This window comes from Triticum aestivum, chromosome 2A, assembly GCF_018294505.1.
Source record: "Triticum aestivum cultivar Chinese Spring chromosome 2A, IWGSC CS RefSeq v2.1, whole genome shotgun sequence".
Classification (NCBI taxonomy): domain Eukaryota; kingdom Viridiplantae; phylum Streptophyta; class Magnoliopsida; order Poales; family Poaceae; genus Triticum; species Triticum aestivum.
In genome coordinates, this window is record NC_057797.1 from 504,223,850 (window position 1) to 504,242,090 (window position 18,241).

The following is an 18,241-nucleotide window of genomic DNA, read 5'->3' on the forward strand; positions in this document are numbered from 1 at the left end:
CAAGGAGTTGATCACGGGATGATGTGTTACGGAACGAGTAAAGTGACTTGCCGGTAACGAGATTGAACAAGGTATCGGTATACCGATGATCGAATCTCGGGCAAGTAAAATACCGCTAGACAAAGGGAATTGAATACGGGATTGATAAAGTCCTTGACATCGTGGTTCATCCGATGAGATCATCGTGGAACATGTGGGAGCCATCATGGGTATCCAGATCCCGCTGTTGGTTATTGACCGGAGAACGTCTCGGTCATGTCTGCATGTCTCCCGAACCCGTAGGGTCTACACACTTAAGGTTCGATGACGCTAGGGTTATAAAGGAAGTTTGTATGTGGTTACCGAATGTTGTTCGGAGTCCCGGATGAGATCCCGGACGTCACGAGGAGTTCCGGAATGGTCCGGAGGTAAAGATTTATATATGGGAAGTCCTGTTTTGGTCACCGGAAAAGTTTCGGGCGATATCGGTATTGTACCGGGACCACCGGGAGGGTCCCGGGGGTCCACCAAGTGGGGCCACCTGCCCCAGAAGGCTGCGTGGGCCAAGTGTGGGAGGGGACCAGCCCCTAGGAGGGCTGGTGCGCCCCCCACAAGGAGTCCAAGGCGCAAGAGAGAGTGGGAGGGGGCAAACCCTAGTCCAGATGGGCCTTAAGGCCCATATTGGTGCGCCTCCCTCTCCTCTCCCCTCTTGGCCGCACCCCAAAACCCATCTAGGGCTGGCCGCCGCCCCTAGGGGGTGGGAACCCTAGAGGGTGCGCGGCCCCTCCCCTTCCCCTATATATATGAGGCCTAGGGCTGCCCATAACACATGAGTTCTCTTCCTCTTGGTGCAGCCCTGCCTCTCTCCCTACTCCTCCTCTCCCATGGTGCTTGGCGAAGCCCTGCGGGATTGCCACGCTCCTCCTCCACCACCACGCCGTTGTGCTGCTGCTGGATGGAGTCTTCCTCAACCTCTCCCTCTCTCCTTGCTGGATCAAGGCGTGGGAGACGTCACCGGGCTGTACGTGTGTTGAACGCGGAGGTGCCGTGCGTTCGGCACTTGATCATCGGTGATTTGAATCACGACGAGAACGACTCCATCAACCCCGTTCACTTGAACGCTTCCGCTTAGCGATCTACAAGGGTATGTAGATGCACTCTCCTTCTACTCGTAGCTGGTTTCTCCATAGATAGATCTTGGTGACACGTAGGAAAATTTTGAATTTCTGCTACGTTCCCCAACAGTGGCATCATGAGCTAGGTCTATTGCGTAGATTCTTTGCACGAGTAGAACACAAAGTAGTTGTGGGCGTTGATGTTGTTCAATATGCTTACCGTTACTAGTCCAATCTTGTTTCGACGGTATTGTGGGATGAAGCGGCCCGGACCGACCTTACACGTACTCTTACGTGAGACAGGTTCCACCGATTGACATGCACTTGGTGCATAAGGTGGCTAGCGGGTGCCAGTCTCTCCCACTTTAGTCGGAACGGATTCGATGAAAAGGGTCCTTATGAAGGGTAAATAGCAATTGGCATATCACGTTGTGGTCTTGCGTAGGTAAGAAACATTCTTGCTAGAAACCCATAGCAGCCACGTAAAACATGCAACAACAATTAGAGGACGTCTAACTTGTTTTTGCAGGGTATGCTATGTGATGTGATATGGCCAAAAGGATGTGATGAATGATATATGTGATGTATGAGATTGATCATGTTCTTGTAATAGGATTCACGACTTGCATGTCGATGAGTATGACAACCGGCAGGAGCCATAGGAGTTGTCTTTATTTATTGTATGACCTGCGTGTCATTGAAGAACGCCATGTAAACTACTTTACTTTATTGCTAAACGCGTTAGTCATAGAAGTAGAAGTAGTCGTTGGCGTGACAACTTCATGAAGACACGATGATGGAGATCATGATGATGGAGATCATGGTGTCATGCCGGTGACAATATGATCATGGAGCCCCGAAGATGAAGATCAAAGGAGCTATATGATATTGGCCATATCATGTCACTACTCTATTTGATTGCATGTGATGTTTATCATGTTTATGCATATTGTTTACTTAGGACGACGGTAGTAAATAAGATGATCCCTTACAAAATTTCAAGAAGTGTTCTCCCCTAACTGTGCACCGTTGCTACAGTTCGTCGCTTCTAAGCACCACGTGATGATCGGGTGTGATGGATTCTTACGTTCACATACAACGGGTGTAAGACAGTTTTACACAGCGAAAACACTTAGGGTTAACTTGACGAGCCTAGCATGTGCAGACATGGCCTCGGAACACGGAGACCAAAAGGTCGAGCATGAGTCGTATAGTAGATACGATCAACATGAAGATGTTCACCGATGATGACTAGTCCGTCTCACGTGATGATCGGACACGGCCTAGTTGACTCGGATCATGTGATCACTTAGATGACCAGAGGGATGTCTATCTGAGTGGGAGTTCATAAGATGAACTTAATTATCCTGAACATAGTCAAAAGACCTTTTGCAAATTATGTCGTAAGCTCACGCTTTAGTTCCACTGTTTAGATATGTTCCTAGAGAAAATATAGTTGAAAGTTGATAGTAGCGATTATGCGATCAGTAGAAAGCTTATGTCCTTAATGCACCGCTCAGTGTGCTGAACCCCAACGTCGTTTGTCGATGTTGCGAACATCGGACATACACGTTTTGATAACTACGTGATAGTTCAATTAAATGGTTTAAGTAGAGGCACCAAAGACGTTTTCGAAACGTCGCGGAACATATGAGATGTTTCGAGGGCTGAAATTGGGATTTCAGGCTCGTGCCCACGTCAAGAGGTATAAGACCTCCGACAATTTTCTTAGCCTACAAACTAAGGGAAAAAAGCTCAATCGTTGAGCTTGTGCTCAGATTGTCTGAGTGCAACAATCACTTGAATCGAGTGGGAGTTAATCTTCCAGATGAGATAGTGATGTTTCTCCAAAGTCATTGCCACCAAGCTGCAAGAGCTTCATGATGAACTATAACATATCAAGGATAGATATGATGATCCTTGAGGTATTCGCGATGTTTGACACCGCGAAAGTAGAAATCAAGAAGGAGCATCAATTGTTGATGGTTGGTGAAACCACTAGTTTCAAGAAGGGCAAGGGAACAAAGGGATACTTCATGAAACGGCAATTCAGCTGCTGCTCTAGTGAAGAGACCCAAGGTTGAACCCAAACCCGAGACTAAGTGCTTCTGTAATAAGGGGAACAGCCACTGGAGCAGAATTACCCTAGATACTTGGTAGATGAGAAGGCTGGCAAAGTCGATAGAAGTATATTGGATATACATTATGTTAATGTGTACTTTACTAGTACTCCTAGTAGCACCAGGGTATTAGATACCGGTTCGGTTGCTAAGTGTTAGTAACTCGAAATAAAAGCTACGGAATAAACGGAGACTAGCTAAAGATATGTGTTGGAAGTGTTTCCAAGTTTGATATGATCAAACATCGCACGCTCCCTCTACCATCAAGATTAGTATTAAACCTGAATGGTTTATTGAATCTCGATCGTAGTGATACACATTTTCATGCCAAAAGATATAAGATAGTAATGATAGTACCACTTACTTGTGGCACTGCCATGTAAGTCATAATGGTATAAAACACATGAAGAAGCTCCATGTTGATGGATCTTTGGACTCACTCGTTTTGAAAAGTTTGAGACATGCGAACCATGTCTATTGGTGTATATGCATGAAGAAACTCCATGCAAATGGACCATTTGGACTCACTTGATTTTGAATCACTTGAGATATGCAAATCATACCACATAGGCAAGATGACTGAAAAGCCTCGGTTTCAATAAGATGGAACAAGATAGCAACTTGTTGGAAGTAACACATTTTGATGTGTGCAGTCCAATAAGTGCTGAGGCATGCAGTGAATATCGTTATGTTCTTACTTCACAGATGATTCGAGTAGATGTTGAGAATATTTACTTGATGAAACACAAGTCTGAATTATTGAATGGTTCAAGTAATTTCAGAGTGAAGTAGAAGATCATTGTGACAAGAGGATAAAATGTCTATGATATGATCATAGAGATGCATATCTGAGTTACGAGTTTTGGCACACAATTAAGACATTGTGGAAATTGTTTCGCAATTAATACCGCCTGGAACACCATAGTGTGATGGTGTGTCCGAACATCATAGTTGCACCCTATTGGATATGGTGCGTACCATGATGTCTCTTATCGAATTACCACTATTGTCCATGGGTTAGGCATTAGAGACAACCACATTCACTTTAAATAGGGCACCACGTAATTCCGATGAGATGACACCGTATGAATTATGGTTTAGAGAAACCTAAGTTGTCGTTTCTTAAAAGTTTGGGGCTGCGACGCTTATATGAAAAAGTTTCAGGTTGATAAGCTCGAACCCAAAGCGGATAAAATGCATCTTCATAGGAAATCCAAAACAGTTGGGTATACCTCCTAATTCAGATCCGAAAGCAATAAGGATTGTTTCTAGAATCGGGTCCTTTCTCGAGGAAAAGTTTCTCTCGAAAGAATTGAGTGGGAGGATGGTGGAGACTTGATGAGGTTATTGAACCGTCTCTTCAACTAGTGTGTGACAGGGCACAGGGAGTTGTTCCTGTGGCACCTACACCAATTGAAGTGGAAGCTTATGATATTGATCATGAAACTTCGGATCAAGTCACTCCCAAACCTCGTAGGATGACAAGGATGCGTACTACTTCAGAGTGGTATGTAATCCTGTCTTGAAGGTCATGTTGCTAGACAACAATGAACCTACGAGCTATGGAGAAGCGATGGTGGGCCCGGATTCCGATAAATGGCTTGAGGCCATAAAATCCGAGAGAGGATCCATGTATGAAAACAAAGTGTAGACTTTGGCAGAATGGCTCGATGGTCATAAGGCTAATGAGTACAGATGGATTTCAAAAGGAAGACGGACAATGATGGTAAATGTCACCATTAAGAAAGCTCGACTTGTCGTTAAGATGTTTTCCGACAAGTTCAAGGAGTTGACTACGATGAGATTTTCTCACTCGTAGCGATGCTAAGAGTCTGTTGGAATTATATTAGCGATTACTGCATTATTTATAAAATCTTGCAGATAGGATGTCAAAACATTGTTTCCTCGACGATTTTAATGAGGAAAGGTTGTATGTGATACAACCGGGGGATTTTGTCAATCCTGAAAGATGCTAATAAGTATGCAAAGCTCCAGCAATCCTTCTAAGGACTGGAGTGAGCATCTCGGAGTTGGAATGTATGCTTTGATGATGATAAAAAAATTTGGGTTTGTACAAAGTTTATGAGAAACTTGTATTTCCAAAGAAGTGAGTGGGAGCACTATAGAATTTCTGATGAGTATATGTTGTTGACATATTGTTGATCAGAAATGACGTAGAATTTTTGGAAAGCATATAGGGTTATTTTGAAAGTGTTTTTCAATGGAAAGCCTGGATTAAGCTGCTTGAACATTGAGCATCAAGATCTATAAGGATAGATCAAAATGCTTAATAATACTTTCAAATGAGCACATACCTTGACATGATCTTGAAGGTGTTCAAGATGGACCAGTCAAAGAAGGAGTTCTTGCCTGAGTTGTAAGGTACGAAGTTAAGACTTAAAGCTCGACCACGGCAGAATAGAGAGAAAGGACGAAGGTCGTCCCCTATGCTTAAGACGTAGGCTCTTCAGTATGCTATGCTGTGTACCGCACCTGAAGTGTGCCTTGCCATGAGTCAGTCAAGGGGTACAAGAGTGATCCAAGAATGGCTCACAGGACAGCGGTCAAAGTTATCCTTAGTAACTAGTGGACTAAGGAATTTTCTCGATTATGGAGGTGGTAAAAGAGTTTTTCGTAAAGGTTACGACAATGCAAGCTTGACACCTATCTGGATAGCTCTGAGTAGAGAGACCGGATACATATAATGGAGCAATAATTTAGAATAGCTCCAAGTAGAACAATTGTTTGGAATAGCTCCAAATAGAGCGTGGTAGCTGCATCTAGGAGATAACATAGAGATTTGTAAAGCACACACGGATCTGAAAGGTTCAGACCCGTTGACTAAAACCTCTCTCACAAGCAACATGATCAAACATAAAACTCATTGAGTGTTAATCACATAGTGATGTGAACTAGACTACTGACTCTAGTAAACTCTTGGGTATTAGTCACATGGCGATGTGACCTGTGAGTGTTAATCACATGGCGATGTGAACTAGATTATTGACTCTAGTGCAAGTGGGAGACTGTTGGAAATATGCCCTAGAGGCAATAATAAAAGTGTTATTATTATATTTCCTTGTTCATGATAATTGTCTTTTATTCATGCTATAACTGTATTATCCGGAAATCGTAATACACGTGTGAATACATAGACCACAATATGTCCCTAGTGAGCCTCTAGTTGACTAGCTCGTTGTGATCAACAGATAGTCATGGTTTCCTGGCTATGGACATTGGATGTCGTTGATAACGGGATCACATCATTAGGAGAATGATGTGATGGACAAGACCCAATCCTAAGACTAGCACAAAAGATCGTGTAGTTCGTTTGCTAGAGCTTTTCCAATGTCAAGTATCTTTTCCTTAGACCATGAGATTGTGCAACTCCTGGATACCGTAGGAGTGCTTTGGGTGTATCAAACGTCACAACGTAACTGGGTGACTATAAAGGTGCATTACAGGTATCTCCGAAAGTATCTGTTGGGTTGGCATGAATCGAGACTGGGATTTGTCACTCCGTGTAAACGGAGAGGTATCTCTGGGCCCACTCGGTAGGACATCATCATTTGCGCAAATGTGACCAAGGAGTTGATCACGGGATGATGTGTTACAGAACGAGTAAAGTGACTTGCCGGTAACGAGATTGAACAAGGTATCGGTATACCGACGATCGAATCTCGGGCAAGTAAAATACCGCTAGACAAAGGGAATTGAATACGGGATTGATAAAGTCCTTGACATCGTGGTTCATCCGATGAGATCATCGTGGAACATGTGGGAGCCATCATGGGTATCCAGATCCCGCTGTTGGTTATTGACCGGAGAACGTCTCGGTCATGTCTGCATGTCTCCCGAACCCATAGGGTCTACACACTTAAGGTTCGATGACGCTAGGGTTATAAAGGAAGTTTGTATGTGGTTACCAAATGTTGTTCAGAGTCCCGGATGAGATCCCAGACGTCACGAGGAGTTCCGGAATGGTCCGGAGGTAAAGATTTATATATGGGAAGTCCTGTTTTGGTCACCGGAAAAGTTTCGGGCGATATCGGTATTGTACCGGGACCACCGGGAGGGTCCCGGGGGTCCACCAAGTGGGGCCACCTGCCCCAGAAGGCTGCGTGGGCCAAGTGTGGGAGGGGACCAGCCCCTAGGAGGGCTGGTGCGCCCCCCACAAGGAGTCCAAGGCGCAAGAGAGAGTGGGAGGGGGCAAACCCTAGTCCAGATGGGCCTTAAGGCCCATATTGGTGTGCCTCCCTCTCCTCTCCCCTCTTGGCCGCACCCCAAAACCCATCTAGGGCTGGCCGCCGCCCCTAGGGGGTGGGAACCCTAGAGGGGGCGCGGCCCCTCCCCTTCCCCTATATATATGAGGCCTAGGGCTGCCCATAACACATGAGTTCTCTTCCTCTTGGTGCAGCCCTGCCTCTCTCCCTACTCCTCCTCTCCCATGGTGCTTGGCGAAGCCCTGCGGGATTGCCACGCTCCTCCACCACCACCACGCCGTTGTGCTGCTGCTGGATGGAGTCTTCCTCAACCTCTCCCTCTCTCCTTGCTGGATCAAGGCGTGGGAGACGTCACCGGGCTGTACGTGTGTTGAACGCGGAGGTGCCGTGCGTTCGGCACTTGATCATCGGTGATTTGAATCACGACGAGAACGACTCCATCAACCCCGTTCACTTGAACGCTTCCGCTTAGCGATCTACAAGGGTATGTAGATGCACTCTCCTTCTACTCGTAGCTGGTTTCTCCATAGATAGATCTTGGTGACACGTAGGAAAATTTTGAATTTCTGCTACGTTCCCCAACAGCACCATGGCCGGAGGCGGGAAGGTACTTGGGTGGCGGGAGGAGCAACTCCGGCAGGACGAGGGACTCGGCGACGCGGACTTGGGGCGCTGGCGACGGGCGACGTCTGCGGGCGCATAGGACGACGGCTACAGGTGCGGGTGCTCGAGGAGAGGCCGAGGGCGGCTGGAACCGGCCAGAGGCGACGCCCTACGGCGCAGGGACGAGGCAGGAGGCAGCTCGGTCTGTGGCTCTCGGACGTCGAGGGACTCCTCCCCTGGCGACGGAGCTGACGAGCCGGTGGCGCCGTGTAGACGAGGAGGCAGCGAGGAGGTCCTAGACCGGCAGCGGGAGACGAGGAGCTTGAGGGCGCGGCGATGCCATGGCCGTGCGATGCCATGGTCGTGCATGCAGGCAAGCTCGCAGAGTGGCAGGGAGGAGGTCGAGGCTGGCGCTAGGGCTCGCGACAGGAGACGGCGCTGGAGGAAGGACGAAGGGAGGCAGCGCACGGTAGGAACGAGAGGGAGATCAAGAGAAGGAGGGGGGTTCGAGCGAGGCGGGACTCTGGCGGCGCAAGGGAAGACGAGGTAGTGAGGGGAAAGACTGAGGAAGGCTAGGGTTCGGTCGGGAGTGGGCCTTGGGCCAAATTGGGCTGCGGACTCCCTTCTCTCTTTCTCTCTTCTCTTTAACTTCTCTGAAAAACAGAAAAAGACAAAGAAGGAAAAGAGAGAAAGGATGCAAAGAGTGGACACGAATTTGGGCATGGGGATTACTCTCCCGGACTCGCAAAAAAAAATAAGCTCGATCCAGAAAATAAAAGTGGCATGATTGAAAGATCTGGATTCAAATCCATTTGAATTTAATTCAAATGGTTTGAGTAAATTCAAGGTTTTGGAGAATCCAAAAATGTTTGGAATTTTTGTGGAGATCGGGAAAGCGATGAAAGAAATTATGGACAAAGTTTGGGGACCAAACTTGAAGTGAGAAAAGGCATGTGATTATTTGCAAGTGTGTTATGGGTGATTCCAAATTATTGGAATATTTAATATAGCTCCATAAATATTAGGAGCATAATGTTATAAAGAGAAGCCACTCTTCCCTCGGTTTAAATGGATCGAAGATCCATACGGTTTATTTAGTTGAGTTAGGAAAAGAAATGACATGATGGCATGATGACATGATGCAATGCACACGATGCAAAGATGAATGCAACAGACAAAACAAAACACACAACGAAACCCGGAAACCCTGTAAGGCATCTGAAGCTCCGGTCTTGGGGCGTTGCAGAGGTGGGGATCGACTCCACCAAAGGAAATGGAGAGGGACGCCCCGGAGACGGAGATCCGCCGGAGCCCTCCCGCGGCGAGTGGAGGCTGGAGAGAGGAAGAGAAAAGAGGGGCGAAGTGAATGGGTATGGGGGAGAAGAAACCTCCCCCTGCCCCGACTTAACCCCCTGTTCTCGTCCCCCAGCGGTAGTACCGTGTTGGGGGCGGTAGTACTGCTTACGAGCGGTAGTACCGCGCACCACCAGCGGTAGTACCGCCTAGCACGCCACGACAACTAAACAGACACGGCTTTAGCTCGACGAAACGACAAAAACGACCAAGACACACCTCTTCAAAAGAGGGCGGTGGCCGAGGCCACCTATGTTTGAGTCAAAAGGTATGGCACCGCGAAGTTTTTAACCTTGGGCCCACGACCAAAACTCGTCTTTGAAGCACAAGTGCCATCAACAATGGCTAAAGTGAAAGACTTGATCAATTTATGCATAATGGGGGGAGGGAGAGTTCATTGAGAGAACAACACTCCCCCTATGTCCATGCCTACACCTAAACTAGACAACAAATTGAGCGTGGTAGGGTTTGCACAGGTTCAAGCCACATTGCTCGAATCAATGATATTTAGCTCATGCCTTAACTCGCGAAATCTTGCTTCATCCAAGGGCTTCATGAAAATATCTGCAAGGTTGTCATGAGTGTTGACATAGTTGAGCTCGATCTCTCCTCGCCTAATGTGATCCCGGATGAAGTGATACCGAATCTCAATATGCTTCGTCTTGAAGTGTTGCACTGGGTTGAGAGAAATCTTGATGGCACTTTCATTGTCACACCAAAGAGGCACTTTGCCACAAGTGACACTGTAATCCTTTAAGGTTTGCCTCATCCATAGAAGTCGTGCACAACAACTACCAGCGGCAACATACTCCGCCTCAATGGACGAGAGAGACACACAACTTTGCTTTTTGGAAGACCAACTTACCAAAGAGCAACTAAGGAATTGGCACCTTCCGGAAGTGGACTTCCTATCCACTTTGTCTCCCGCCCAATCGGAATCCGAGTACCCTACAAGCTTGAAGTTTGATCCTCTTGGGTACCATAAGCCAAAGTTTGGGGTATGAGCCAAATATCGAAAGATTCGTTTGACCGCCACAAAGTGACTTTCCTTAGGTGCGGCTTGAAACCATGCACAAATTACCACACTCAACATGATGTCCGGTCTAGATGCACAAAGGTAAAGCAAGGATCCAATCATGGAACGATATACCTTTTGATCCACCATTTTACCATTGGGATCTAAGTCAAGTTGGCACTTGGTGGGCATTGGAGTGGAGGCCGGCTTGACGTCACTTAGCTTGAATCTCTTGAGCATTCTTGAGTGTATTTGGATTGATTGATGAAGGTTCCTTCTCTTCTTTGCTTCACTTCGAACCCTAGAAAGAACTTCAACTCTCCCATGGAGGACATCTCGAACTTTGAGGTCATGAGAGCGGCAAATTCCTCATTGAAGGCTTTGTTAGGAGAACCAAAGATAATATCATCAACATATAATTGGCACACAAACAACTCCCCTTTGACCTTCTTAGTAAAAAGAGTGGGGTCGATTAGCCCAACTTCAAAACCACGGTCTTGTAACAACTCGGTAAGGTGGTCATACCACGCACGTGGGGCTTGTTTAAGGCCATAGAGTGCCTTATCGAGTTGATACACATGATCGGGAAAGTAGGGATCCTCGAACCTGGGGGGTTGCTTGACGTAAACCAATTCATTAATGGGACCGTTAAGAAAAGCACTCTTCACATCCATTTGTTGTAACTTAAAGTTATGATGAGAAGCATATGCAATCAACATGCGAATGGATTCAAGACGAGCAACGGGAGCAAAGGTTTCACCGTAGTCGATACCCTCGACTTGGGAGTAGCCTTGTGCTACCAAACGAGCCTTGTTGCGAATGATAATCTCATGTGCATCTTGCTTGTTCTTGAATATCCACTTGGTTCCAATGACATTGTGGTTCCCCGTTGACCTTGGCACCAATCTCCACACTTTGTTGCTCTCGAAGTTGTTGAGTTCTTCGTGCATGGCATTGAGCCAATCCGGATCTTCTAGCGCCTCATAGACCTTGTGGGGTTCCACACAAGAGACAAACGCGTGATGCTCACAATAATTTGCTAATTGTCTACGAGTGCTTACCCCCTTTCTTAAGCTTCCAAGCACATTCGTCATGATATGATCCTTGGTGGAGAGCTTGGAAACAACCTTGGCGGCACGGCGCTCTAATTCCTCCTCGGTGGAGAGTTGAGGAGCGGTTACTTGATCATCTTGAGCGCCGTCATGAACTTGTTCTTGATCTTGAACTTGCTCGGGGGAGGGAACTTGACCTTGGGCATCACTTGGTGTGTCAACACCGTCTTGAGTATGATCTTGCCCTTGGTCTTGTTCATGAGGTTGAGGGCCTTCACTTTGTTCTTCGGAAGCGTGTGGGCCTTGGGTTGGTGATGGCTCCACTTGAGTGGAGCATTGTCCTTCTCCTTCGGCCACAAGGGGTTCCTCAATGGTTAGGATGAAACCAACACCCATTCTTCTTATGGCTTGAGGAGGAATTTCATCACCTACATCACAAGTGCCATTTTGCTCCACTTGGGAACCGCATTATTCTCATCAAACTCCACGTTACACGTCTCCTCAATAAGTCCCGTGGATTTATTGAGGACACGGTAAGCATGAGAGTTTGTAGCATAACCAACAAATATGCCCTCATAAGCTCTAGCCTCAAATTTAGACAACCGAACACCTTTCTTGAGAATGAAACACTTACACCCGAATACCCGGAAGTACTTGAGGTTGGGCTTGTTACCGGTGAGTATCTCATATGGAGTCTTGTTCAAGCCCTTGCGGAGGTAGAGCCGATTGGATGCATGACACGCGATGTTGATGGCTTCGGCCCAAAAGTTGTACGGAGACTTGAACTCCGCCATCATGGTCCTTGCCGCATCCATCAACGTCCAGTTCTTCCTCTCTGCAACACCATTTTGTTGAGGGGTGTATGGTGCGGAATATCGATGCTTGATTCCCTCATCACTAAGAAATTCATCCAAGGTGTAGTTCTTGAACTTGGTGCCGTTGTCACTCCTTATTGTCAAGATCTTTGCATTGTGTTAACGTTGTGCTTCATTTGCAAAGTCAATGACGGTTTGTTGGGTCTCGCTCTTCCTCTTGAAGAAATACACACATGTGTACCTTGAGTAGTCATCCACAATCACCAAGCAATACTTCCTACCTCCAAGACTATCGAAGGATGGGGGCCCAAAAAGATCCATATGAAGGAGCTCCAAGGGCCTCTTTGAATAAATGATAGTCGTGGGAGGGTGAGCCTTCTCATGTAGCTTTCCTTCGATACAGGCACTGCAAGCACGATCTTTAACAAAACTAACATTCATTAGTCCACGGACATGGTCCCCCTTGAGGAGACTTTGCAAAGATCTCATATTGACATGGGCTAAACGGCGATGCCAAAGCCATCCCACATCAACTTTAGCCATTAGGCATGTCGCGGTCTTAGTGGGTCGCTCTGAAAAGTTAATCACATATAGACCATTCTCGACATGCCCAACAAAAGCTACTTTAAGAGTCTTGCTCCACAAGAGGGCCACGGTATCGATATCAAAGAAAGTGGCAAAGCCCATGATTGCAAGTTGACGAACGGAAAGTAAATTGTATGCAAGGGACTCAACAAGCATGACCTTCTCAATCGTGAGATCATGAGAGATGACCACCTTGCCAAGTCCCAATACCTTAGAGGATGAGGCGTCACCCCACTCGACATTGGTGGGCATAGATGGAACTTTGTGCACGTCCACCACCAAGTCCTTGCTTCCGGTCATATGATTTGTAGCTCCGCTATCGAGCAACCATGATCCACCACCAGAAGCAAACACCTACAAGAGATCAATGCTTGGTTTTAGGTACCCATTTTGTAATGGGTCCTTTGATGTTAGTAACAAGGGTCTTAGGAACCCAAATAGACCATTCAATGTACTCATGAAGAGAACCAACAAATTTGGCATAAACATGCCCATCACTAGCACGACATAACACATAAGAAGGATTAAAATCGCCGGCTTTGTTGGGAGGGGTGACATTGCCCTTCTTGACATTGTTCTTCTTCTTCTCCTCGGGGGCACTCTCTGTCTCCTTCACAAAGGTTTGCATGAGGGGAGGAGGTCGTTTGGTCTTGTCATTCTTCTTCTTGTTCTTGGAGTCGGGCACGTACCCAACCCCTTCCTTGGCCACACCTCCCGTTTGGTTGATCAAAAGATCGTTGAGGTTCTTCTTGCCTTGTATGCAAGTCGCAAGACCTCTCTCAAGTTGCTCCTTCAACTTAGCATTTTCCTCAACAAGATGTATATGCTCACAACACGGGTTAGTAGCATTTGCATTATCAATTAAAACCATATGAGGAAAAGTTGCTTTCTCCTTAGTTAGCTTCACTTGGAGTTGATCATGAGACTCCTTGAGACTAGTGTGAATACCCTTCAAGGCCTTGTGGGCCTTGTCAAGTATATCAAACTCCTCTTTGAGTCTAGCAAGATCAACCCTGAGTTTGGCCTTCTCGGAATTTAGCACACGAGAAACAATGAGGGCATGATCATAATCTTTCTTTAACTTAGCATGATCAACGTTGTGTGACCCCCCAAGAGCCAAACGAAGACCACGCTCTTCCTCAAGAGCATTGGAAAGATCCGAAATCTCATTGGCATAGTCATGCCTATGCGCTTCCATCTTAGAGATGGTGTCTTCATGAGCCTCGATCATGTCATTGGCCTCACCAAGTTGTTCCAAGAGAGCAACAAAGTGCTTCTTGGATTTTCCCTTGAGTTTGCCCATAAAGGCCTCAAACTCGTTAGCCTCCACATTAGCTCCCTCAAGTTCATTAATGCTATCCGTTGGGGAAGGATGATTAATGATGGTAGTTTTGATGTTGGAGGTTACCTTGTTGGTGGCTTTAGCCATGAGGCACTTAGCGGTGATGCTCTCGTTGGGTGAGTCAAAGAGAGACACCTGTGACGTTGTTGCAATGGCAACGGAGGCCATGGCAACCGACTCATCATCTTCATCATCGTCATCATGCTCATTGTACTCTTCTTGCACAACCAAAGCCTTGGGAGGAGTCTTCTTGGTGAAGTTGTTCTTGTTGGGGAATGACTTGGCCTTGTCCTTTCGGATGAGTTTGCCACCACTGTCTTCCCTCTTCTCATACGGGCATTCCGCAACGAAATGACTCACGTTGCCGCAATTGTAGCAAGTCCTTACACGTTGCTTGCCCCTTGTGCCACTCGAGTTGTTTTTGCTAAAGTTGGGCCTCGAGTTTTTCTTGCTCCAAAATTGCCTTGAAGCAAGTGCCATGTGTTCATGATATGCATACTTCGTATCTTCGGGGTTGCTCTCCTCTTCTTCCTCTTCTTCTTCTTCCACAATGAGCTTGGCCTTCAATGCAAGGTTAGGCTTCTTTGCCCGTTGAGAACGGAGCACCGCATTGTCGGCGGTCTTGTCCAAAATGTTCATGGCCACAAACTCATCCAACACTTCACTTGAAGTCAAAGTGTGGAAGTCCGGTCTTTGACGAATGACGGAGGACATGGCCTTGTGGTAGGGCATCATTGTCTTGAGGAATTTGCGCTTGATCCAATTGTCATCCGTGTCCTTGCTCCCGTGATCTCGTAGTGAGACCGCGAGTTTGGTTACTCTCCGACAAAGCTCACGAGGTTCTTCATCTTCCTTCATTGCAAACTCATCGGCCTCATCTTGTACCACTTCATAGTTGGAGCATTGAATGCTTGCGCTTCCCTGGTAGAGAGACACGACACAATACCATGCATCTTTGTCCAAGGTGAAGGGACGAAGATGAGGTAGGTCTTTGGGTGGAATTGCATCTTGAATGATGAAGAGAGCATTCTCATTGAATTGATTGTCCGTGGCTTCTCGAGGAGTGAAGTTGCTTGGATCATGTAGATAGAAACCTTCTTCAATGATTCTCCAAAGGTTAGTGTTCACATGATTTAAATGACGTTTAAAGCGGTAAACCCAAGAATCAAAATCCTCATTTTTCACAATCTTAGGGGGAGGACCGACATGATTCAAATGAGTGGAAGGAACCGGTCCACCATAAACAAGTGGTGGTTCCACATGGGCAAAGATGCCGGTGCCATTCTTGCCACTAGAAGAAGGAGCCTTTTCACTACTAGCTTCCCCCTTGTCGGGGATAGCATCCGACACCTTGTTGGCGGGATCACCCACTTTCAACGGTGCGGTGGATAGTTTAAGCCCCTCAAGAAATTTAGTAAATATGCTTTCAACTTCGGTCGTCATGGAGGTTTTCAATGTCTCCAAGGCCACATTGAACTCCTCACGAGAGACCGAAGTTCCCCCATCTCCCGTAGACGAGATCGAATTCACACCGGAGTGTTCCTCCACACCGTCTACGGTATCAACCATACTCTTTGGACGGTAAAGTCCTTAATAAAAAGACGAGGCTCTGATACCAATTGAAAGGATCGATATGGTTGACTAGAGGGGGGGTGAATAGGCAACTACCAATTTTTAGCTTTTCTTTACCAAATTAAACTTTGCATCAAATTAGGTTGTCTAGATGTGCAACTAGGTTAGCAACCTATATGATGCAATAACAACAAGCATACAAGCAAGCAAGGGTAGAAACACTAAAGAGCTTGCACAAGTAAAGGTAAGAGATAACCAATAGTGGATTCGGTGAAGACGAGGATGTGTTACCGAAGTTCCTTCCTTTTGAGGGGAAGTACGTCTCCGTTGGAGCGGTGTGGAGGCACAATACTCCCCAAGAAGCCACTAGGGCCACCGTATTCTCCTCACGCCCTCACACAATGCGAGATGCCGTGATTCCACTATTGGTGCCCTTGAAGGCGGCGACCGAACCTTTACAAACAAGGTTGGGGCAATCTCCACAACTTAATCAGAGGATCCCAACAAGACCACGAAGCTTCACCATAATGGAATATGGCTCCGAGGTGACCTCAACCGTCTAGGGTGCTCAAACACCCAAGAGTAACAAGATCCGCTAGGGATGAGTGGGGAAATGAAAATCCCTTGGTGGAAGTGTAGATCGGAGCCTTCTCAACCACTCCCGAGCAAATCAACAAATTTGATTGGCTAGAGAGATAGATCGGGCGAAAATGAAGCTTGGAGTATTTAATGGAGCTTGAGCAATAAATGGAGCTTGGGAAAGTAAGAGGTAGGTGAGAAGGAAGAAGGGGACTCCCTTTTATAGTGGGGGCAACAATCCCGTTGCCCCCACCAACCAGCCCCACACAGGGCGGTACTACCGCTGAGAAGGGGCGGTACTACCGCCAGGACAACGGTACTACCGCGCCAGCCAGCGGTACTACCGCGCTGAGGAGACTAGTAGGGAACGAACCCAAATGCGGTACTACCGCGGTGGTAGGGAGGTACTACCGCTCCTGGAACGGTACTACCGCCACTACAACCGTGACTAGTGCCGCAAAACCCGACACGAGAAAAAGACCTCTCGAATCTCGGCGGAAGGAACCAGACTGCCCAGCGGTACTACGGCAGTGGGGTCAAGGGCGGTAGTACCGCTGTGGAGCGGTACTGCCGCTTGTGACCCTTCGGCCGTAGTACCGCAGGCAGTGCGGTACTATCGCTGGGGCACGCGCGAGAGAGAGAAGAAATCTCTCAAAGAAGCTGAGGACAAGGCGGAGGTGCCAGGCCCCCAGCGGTACTACTGCTGTGGAGCCACGGGCGGTACTACCGCTGCGGAGCGGTACTGCCGCTTGTGGCTTCTCAGCGGTACTATCGTTGGGTGCGCGGTACTACCGCTTTGACCCAGACAGGACAAGGAAGAGAGAGGAGAGATCTCTTCAATGGAAAGGAAATGCTCGGAGGGTGAGAAGCTGATGTGTACGTGATGATTCCACCCATGCAAAACCCCAGCGGACCCCCTCTAGATAGTACGATGCCCTCTACGCAACTAGTCCACCAAGAAAGAAACGAAAGAGCTACACCGTCTTGAAATACACTCCGAGGGGAAGAAGGCGTCTCGTGCCAGGGGAGAATCTGTGAATTATTCAAAGCACAAGATTAGTCCGCAAACATGTTGTCATCAATCACCAAAACTATCTTGAGAGAGATATGTCGTAACACCCCTTAATCTAGGACTCCCTCAGCATGCCGTATATCGCACACACCTTTGATCTGGCTGACAGTTTCTTTTGTGTTGCCTAATCACAAACAGTTCATTCGAGTGAACCGTATATGTACATCACACACACCTTCATCTGGCTGCCTGTTTCTTTTGTTCCTCCTCATCGCAAACGGTTAATTGAACTGAACCGTATGCCCTCAATCACACACGCAACTAAAATCTGAACCGTGTTTGATGCATCCTCCATCGCAAACGTTTTACATCTTTTTTGACGGTTTTTTACACCACCGTTTGCGATTATGGCATCGCACACAGTTTCGTCGAAGGGTCTCTGATCGTAGTGTCGCGTTAGCAGCATCCTGCAGTAGTGATTCTATTTGGTCTGCTGGATACTAGTCTAACTACTGGCACTATACAAAATACTATGATCATGCTCTCAAATGGATAGTAGGCCAGTAGGTGCAGAAAGCACTACCTTGAACTTATCCAATGTTTTTTTAATATCTTATTATGTTGTTCCTCAGTATTTTCAGGTATATTAGTAAAACAGACTGCCGTAACTGTAAGAGCACATTCACATGCTTATACGAGATCTCATTTCTACATCTTTCATCTTCTTCTTCGTCGCCGCCTTCACGTGTTGGGATTTGCGCTCTGTAGATCAGGCTTTGTAGGAGGCCACCATCCTCGGGTCCTCTGGCTTTGGCGGGAGGACAAACATCTTTATTTGCTCCTCCCACGTTGGCTCCATCGGAGCGGCAGGTGACA